Source organism: Limulus polyphemus, unplaced genomic scaffold, assembly GCF_000517525.1.
Source record: "Limulus polyphemus unplaced genomic scaffold, Limulus_polyphemus-2.1.2 Scaffold8201, whole genome shotgun sequence".
NCBI lineage: Eukaryota > Metazoa > Arthropoda > Merostomata > Xiphosura > Limulidae > Limulus > Limulus polyphemus.
The window spans coordinates 13,993-22,401 of NW_013673811.1; the positions used below are offsets into that span (position 1 = coordinate 13,993).

At 30.1% G+C, this 8,409-nt stretch overlaps 1 long non-coding RNA gene across 1 annotated transcript in view; it reads right to left on the minus strand.

Moving 5' to 3' along the window:
• Positions 1-3,167: 3,167 nt before the first annotated feature.
• The window catches only part of LOC111083107, a 16,793-nt gene continuing 11,551 nt past the window's right edge, over positions 3,168-8,409 (minus strand). Inside the window, exon 3 of the long non-coding RNA XR_002608800.1 lies at positions 3,168-3,532. This is a non-coding gene — a long non-coding RNA (uncharacterized LOC111083107). The remainder of the gene's footprint in view (positions 3,533-8,409) is intronic.

Below are 8,409 nucleotides of genomic sequence, written 5' to 3' on the forward strand. Positions count from 1 at the left end.
CTCTTATAATGAAATAAATAAATAAATCACTGAAGCTGAACAAACTTATAAGTTTGCAATCTATTTTTCTCTCAAAAACATTAACTTTAGTGAAGAATATATGACATAGTCTGTTCTTTTTACCACTTTTGCTGCCACAGATTAATACTATCAAATTCACAGCTTATCGGTGTTTCTTACTGATTTTAAAATAGATAAAATAATAGCCTTACGTGCATCAGGTGTCAGAATTTATAATGGCTGCCTCCAACTTTCTTGTACTTCATCATAGTGAATAACTATGGTGGATATTTTAATTCTAGAAATATGTCTACTCTTTAAGTAATTACTGTTCTTCTCCATTGAGATCTTTCTTTTACCAGGTATACGAAAAGGCCTTGCTCTCTTATCCTGGTTTTCTGTTTAACCACCATTTGGAACTACAACTGACAAGGTTCATGGCAGTCCAGGTATATTTTCAGAACCTGCCCTTTGCTGAAAGTCAGTTCTTTTCTATGTACCTATATATCATGTAAGAAATTTATAGAAGAGACCTGTTCTTTTAAATACAATATATGGGGCTTGAGTATGATTTAGTGAAGCATAAACTATGTTGAATCTTGTTATAGACAAACATACATTATTTGTACTTGTAGTTCCAGGAAAAGCTGATTTCTTGGAAGAAAGTTCTCTACATACAATTTTGAAGTTTGATGTAACAAAAGAGGAACAAGAAGAAAAGTGTGATGGAGCATCAGAGAAAAATGAGGTAATTAAACTTTTTACAGTTGTGTTATTAAAGATAATTTGTAGTTGTAATTGTGTCTTTCTGGACTTTGTTTGTTTGGCATCTAATTAATAATGACATGTTTGTAGTCTCAAACTGAAAAAATTCACTACAAGTTTGCTGAATTGTTGTGAATAAACTCATTGGAGCTGTTTTAACAGCAGTAATATTTCTGGTCCAGAAGAATGTAAAAATGTTTTATGAAGAGAAACATTCAGTACCCAGTGAAAATCCTGGATTTTGTTTTACATAATAATGTTTTCAGTTTTGTTGAACAAATGTACCTTCATTATCAAGGATTATCCATGGGTAATAGGGTGGCTGTATTCTCTGCTATAGTTTTCATACGTACCATTGAGACTAAAGCAACCTGAGACTGGATACTTAGTAGAGAACAGTCTCTTGTCATCTGGTTGTATTTTATTGAAGATTTTTATGGTATTTGCAATGATGGTGTGAACAGCCTAATTCTATTTCATCAGTTCCTAAGCCATGTTCACAATGATATCAAGTTTATATTTTAATATGCTCTACCTGGTGAGATGTACAAGTTATAGACACTTCTACAACTGTATTGAACTGTAAGATGGTCAGTAACGATTACAAAAGTCTCTCAACTGCTATTTCTACATTTTCTCTGTCATTACCCATGGACCATGAAGAGGGTTACGACTTTTAACCAGTTAACAAGCCCTTCACATATTTGTGAAAACCATAGTGATCTAAGTGTATTATCCCTATAGTTAATAATATAATTAACAAAGCTGTGAGGGAATTGGGTGTACCTATACATCTGATAGAAGAGACTTGACATTTGCTTAAATCTCATTTAATGTGCTCAGCACAGTGAATTCAGTGTTTAATCAAACATTGTTATATATTGTGAATGTGTAGAATTCAGTGTTTAATCAAACATTGTTATATGATATGTATGTGTATAATTCAGTGTTTAATCAAACAGTTATATGATATTAATTTGTAGAATTTTGTGTCAAATCAACCATTCTCGTTCCAGGTAATATTTCTAAAACAGTTTTGAAGGATGTTAAGTATTTAATATCTGAGCCACTTTCTACTGTTTGTGTAAGCCTTTGAATAGTGGACAGGTGCCAGAAGATTGAAATTTAGTTAATGTTACTTAAGCCTGTGACTTGAGTGAAATATTCGATCCATTCAGGTGTGCCAAAGTTTGGCCAATATCAGGATCAGATTTTGACAACCTGCATTTTGTGTTCTGCACGTTTAAATGTCCCTACTGTATATATACTAGTGGTGTGTATCGCTGATATGCATAGGATTGTGGCTGTGTGTGTGTGTGTGTGTGTGTGTGTGTAGATGCACCTGCTCTCACAAGTGTTTTGAAATGTGTTTTCCCCAACATTTTTTTAGGGGAGGGAAGTGTATACCTGATGAACCTTTCTTAACTTTGAAAATATAAATTTAGGAATTCTTTTGACATTGATACAGCAGCACATTCTCTGAACATGAAGAACCATAAAATATAACAAACACTGGTCAGTTAGAAAGTTTCTTAATGTTTCATTTTATAGAAACAAATACTGTTCTCCCCATTCATTTTGAGGCAAACTTAATCTTAAAAATGTTTTGATGTTTTGTTGTTATTTTATCACATTAAAACTTTCACAGAATAAGTAGAAATAACAAAACACAAACCAAACATTAATCTATAAACTTCAAATTAATCCTGTCTAATATGGTTCAATAACTCTTAAAAGATCAAGAATTCAACCAATTTTTTTACCCTCTTGCTACAGGTAGGTCAAAGTGCACATCACAGCTTTTTAGATTTGAAACTTGGCATCAAAACAAAGTTAATGAATCAAATTGTAAAATTATGTAACATTTAAGTTCTTAATTTTATAAGTAAATATTTTTAAAAAATTAGGTTAGATTAAATATGATAATGAATAATAATAACAATAATTCTTCATGCTCGTATTCAATACAATAATGTAAGCTCCACATTTGCCAAGTGATTTACAACTAGTGGAGGATTATTTATTTGACATGGGTGAAAAAACAATAAAATTAGGTACAAATATATATGTACTGTTAGGAATTTTTAGATAAACAAATTGTAGTTTCATGTAACAATTTGTAGCCACTATAGAAAGAAAAAATTGTAATTTTTTTAAGGTGGTTACAAGGTTGCTCAAATCGATAGATTGTGTATAGAGTTAGTGTAAATAAAATAATGGATAAAATAGTTTTTACCAAGAAAAACGTTTTATATTTATTTAGGATATTTTAGAGATTACTCAAATGAAATTCGACAATTGTCAAATGAACACATTTTTATCTTAAAAATAAAATCACTTTGAATTTCGAGTAGTCAATACTCTGACTCCATATATTTATGGACAAATTTTCAGTAGAAATACTTAATTAAAATATCTGATTTTTTGTGCACAAAAGGCTAGTAATGTTTACTGAATTTCATAAAGATACTAAACATATCAAAAGTTACAGAATAGAAACTCTTATGTTCACTTTAGGGCTAGAAGGTCACTTTCACATCCATGTCTGTGTCATAAAAGTTGAGCCAGTGTCAATGAACTTAAGTTTTAAGTGATGTATATACTTACCAGATGTTCTTTCTAACTCAGATTCAGTTTCTGTTTTCACATTCATAACATTATAGTGTGAACTATTCTGATCCTCATCATCACTGTAACTGAACTTTGAAATAACATCATCTTGTAGCAGATCACCAAGGTGTTCCATTTTCACTTGATCAGATATGTTCTAAAATCAAACAATGGTTGAAAGGGTTAACAGAAATAACAACTACTGTTATCATTACATATAAATTCCACAGTTCACTAATTTAAAACATGAATATATAATTACTAAACCTAACATTATAAACTTGGTTATGTATGTATGTCTTAATACTGTGTAAATACAAAATATTTTACATCTGATTCTAAAAGCAAACAAAACAATGCCATACAACACATTAAAACAAGAAAATATTCTGAAGGAAACACCCAATAAACACTTTCTTATTTAAACAGGGGTTATAATTCTCACAGGACAGGACACATGACAGAATGTATAGACCACTGTAATCACTGTTTCATCACAAAGAGACACTGTAATGGGTTACCACGACTAAAGACACTGAGTGTAAGATTCAGATTTGAGTACAGAATTACATTTGGTTCTTTCTGTACAAAGTATGGAAATGGCCAGGTCTGTTATACAGATATAGCATCAAAGTAGTCTCACAAAACAACCCATCTCAATGGTGTGTAAACATTCCCTAGAAGAAACACTGCACATTTGGTAGGATCTGATGACATAATGAATGTAATGCTCAGTTCCACGTGTTACTTGAGTGACAGGTTTGGGTTTATTTTTATTATTTGAAGATGTACATAAAAGATCAGCACACACACACAGTATTTGCCTTTAAAGAGTCAGGAACATTCAAAATGTAAAAGTTAGTGACGTAGTTGGAAATGAAAGTCAAGAGTGGATAAACCAGATAGAGATGAAAAGTAGAGGCACAGATATATAAGCAACTGGAGGTTAATGTTTTAGGTGTAGGCCATTTGGTCTTAGCTGAACAAGACACCTACCTTGGTAAATTTTGTCTCTTAGTCTTACCATTCTTGTCATTCGTGAAATAAATATTATGCATGAAGGCTTTCAATTCCCTTAACAATCTTAAAAACTTTAAATAAAATTAATCAAACGAGACATCAATGTTTTATAAGTTAAAAAACCTTAAAAACTATATATGTTTCAGTGGAAATAATTCCACCATCTTCAGGAGAATAAACCACAAAGTCTGTTTTACGTATTGAATCTTAAAAACCTCAATCAGATCTCCATATCTAATTTTGTCTTTAAACCTACTGAGACATGTCTTCCTATAATCACAGGTCAAAGGCCATGTCATCACGTTTGTTGACTTGCATTCAAAATTTTATTGAACTACTATTTATGAATGTAAGTTTGGCATCAAATTGTAGATTATAATTCAATTTTAATTATTATACATTAGTTAATTTCTTAACATAAATGTAAATATTTAAAAAGAAATCCTAAATATCGATTTTTGTGTGTCACGTGGTTTGTTAACTGCAGCATTGGTTCAGATTAAATGTTTATGATGTTCAAATAGAAAAATCTATTATTTCTTACAAATTACCAATACTGATATAAAATAATAACCTTCTATATTTTCTATTTCTTGAGATATCGATATATTTAGTGAATCAAACATAGTAGCCCCGCCCACTTCTTTTTTTGTAAATGCTTACATACACCTACTTCTGTCTATGATGTGTGACTAACCAATCAAAAGCTTAGAATGTCCCCAATATGGATCTCTCAGCCTCTGCAAAGTATTTATGTGAGAAACCCTTTCTTTTCATGGTAGATTCCAAGCGGTAATGTAAGACATTTTTGAGATTGAAAAATCATGTCTTTTTACAACCAAATACAGCTTAGTTTCTAAGACTGATAATTTATGGTGGAATTCTGTGGTATTTATACAGTAATTTATAATTTTTTGGTTATTTCAGATGTATATACAAAACCAAAAAATAATTTGTTTCATTTCACATCATCAACATGCAAAATTTGACTAGTCTTAACAACATACGGCAAGCAGCAAACGAGTACAAAGTTCACAATTAGAAGAGATAATTGTTTGCTTTACTTTTTTTATTTACTGTCATATGTTTTAAGAAATGTAACTGGAATTTAAACATTTTACTGTAAATAGTTAATAATCTATATACATATATGATATATTATAACCAAAATGTGACTATTTTACAAAATACTGGTCCACTAGAACACAGCCAAGACAGGTAAGTTTGTGAAGGCTAGTCTTATATTACTGGATATGGTTACATGAGTGCATGAGTGCCTTGTCATTCAACTTCTGTAACGTTTGTCAGACCTGTTGAAAGGTCAACAAAATAAAAATAATAAATATATATAAATGTTATGATATTTAAGCTGTTAGACTAAACATTTGTGGTTTTGTGTTATAATTTGTAGTAATTCCAGAACAAAAAAGCATAATTCATATCTATTTTCTATTTTTTTATGGTTATGAGGTCATAAGAACCAACCAAACCAACATATAAAATAGTTTTTGATAATTATCAGGAGGAGATTATGAGGTTATGGAAATTTCGCATGTGAAATTTGACAATTTTCTGATGCATAAAAGTATTTTTAATCTGAAAATAGAAATTACTTTGCATTTTGAATAGTCAATATTCAAAAATTAAAAATGCACAAACAAATAATTAATTAAAAAATGTTAAAATTTAATTAAGAAATCTGATACTTTGTGTATTAAAGCCTTGTAATGTTTACTGATAATCTACAAAAATTCATGAAAATGCTTGTACATTTTAAAAAGTTACAGTATAACTGTTTATGGTTACTTTTGGGAATATGGGCTGGTTGGAATCCACCCACCAGTATTAGAAGGGTTATCAAAAACTTTTGACCTAAGAAATCATCTCAGTGGACTTCTAGTGAAATTTTACTAATAATTAACTTTGAACCCTCCTTCATATTATTTCAAATACTGCAGTGTCGTTTTTGAGCTAAGAAGCCCAAGACTGAACACAATACTCCAGATGTGACTTATACAATGGAATAATAAAATCTTTAGAGTTGTACTTAATATTTCTGAAGACACAACTTAAAGTACTATGTGCCTGCCACTAGCAGCAGCACATCACTTAATAGACTGAACAACTATTACATCAAGATCCTATTCTTCTATACTATTGTTAAGGTTATTTTCATCTCAATTATATTCAAAATTCATTACCCAGCATTTATTATAACTACAACCATATGCTTTTATTTGCCATACAAATCATCCTTTTGTAAAACAGTATCATCTTTTTCAGTCTGAAACACCCAAAACCTTAGCATCTTCAGCTAATTGAAGACATTTATTGACTATTCCTTCATCTATATCACTGATGTATCCTAACACTGAGCCCGAGATACCCCACTTGTGACATTAATCTAGATTGACTGAACCTCATTTATAAAAACCCTTTGCTTTTTTCAACCAAACATTATTTTATACAATGGGTCAACTTACTTCCCTTACCTACAGAGGTCATTTTTTAAACAAATGCTTTCTCCAAATCTAGATACAACAAATCCACACCAGTAACCTTATGTACATAAACAGTAACTTTTTCAATGAAAGTCAAAAGATTGGTAAAGCAAAATTTGCCCTAGTGACAGCATGTTGACTATCCAACAATATTAAATAACTATTCAAAGCATCATTTATAAAATAAAATCTTTTCTCACCACTAACAGAAGTAAAATTAATAGGCCTAAATTTAATGGGACAATTTTTATCATCACCCACGAAAAGAGGAGTAACATTAAGCCTTTGACAAAGTCTGTATTGACTGCCAATACCAATCTGATCTAAAGAATTCCCCAGTGCTCTTCTGATCTGATTTTTAAGAAGATCAGATTGCTAACTTTGTATACCTATGAAAATATGCAACAGATTCAGGCTCCATGAAGAGAGCTCAACGTTAGATCAATCACAGAGAAATATTGGTGATCAGGTGATGTTCAGATAGATATTAACTGCTTTTAATGTTTTTTACAAAAAGTTAGAATAATTATCAGCTCTCTCATTCAAACAACACTCCTGATCTAGAGTTAGTCAGTCCACATAATGTGCATGCACTCAATAGTTTAATCTATTAATTAAAATAATGATAGAGTCTGAAATTAAACTTTAAAGACTTTAGTATTTGCTACAGTGTTTAATAATGTTACAGGTAAATCCCATTAAACACATGATTTTCATTTACTTTGTTCCCAATAGACTACAGTATGAACTTTTCTAATCCAGTGGGATTTATTTATATACATGTGATTATCCTGAACATTACCGGCCTTATAGAATCTTAAGAATTGAATAATCCCAAATCTCCAATCTCTTAATTTAACATGTTGAAGTCAGTAATCAAACAACTTCTAATCACAGGAATGATACATAAACTTGATAAATAATATATAGATAAATATTTTGGTTTAGTCTAAATCTTGGCATTTATAAATATTTATTAACACATATAGAGCTTTTGAGCAGTAACTATAAAGTATTGATGTTAATTAACATGTTAAAGTAGACAACTGATTTGAAGATTTCATGATAATCAATCCCTCTAAGTTCGAAAATAAAATATCTAACACTTAATTCAGATAAGTACTGGCTGAAAGTAACATTGGTTGATATGACTCTGTACTATCATATTTGTACAGATGATTTTAGACTTTATCTATTGAAACCATTTCATTAACATTACCAACGGTTTGTTTTATATGCTATTCTGATCTAGATAAAAAAGTTGTTATAAAGTGTTAACTTAGTTTTATATTTAATATTATTATATTGATATTTTTGTTGATTATATCAGAACATTAAAATATGTTTATATGTTCTTGAAATAAACTATTATATTATATATTTATTATTAATTAATTTGTGACATCATTTATATCTGTTTTAGATACAAAGACCAGTGTGAACATCTGTTGTGGAAGTCAGTTTACTGGTTATGTTATAAAACAAGAAGATCACTTTACAGAAGACGTAAAAT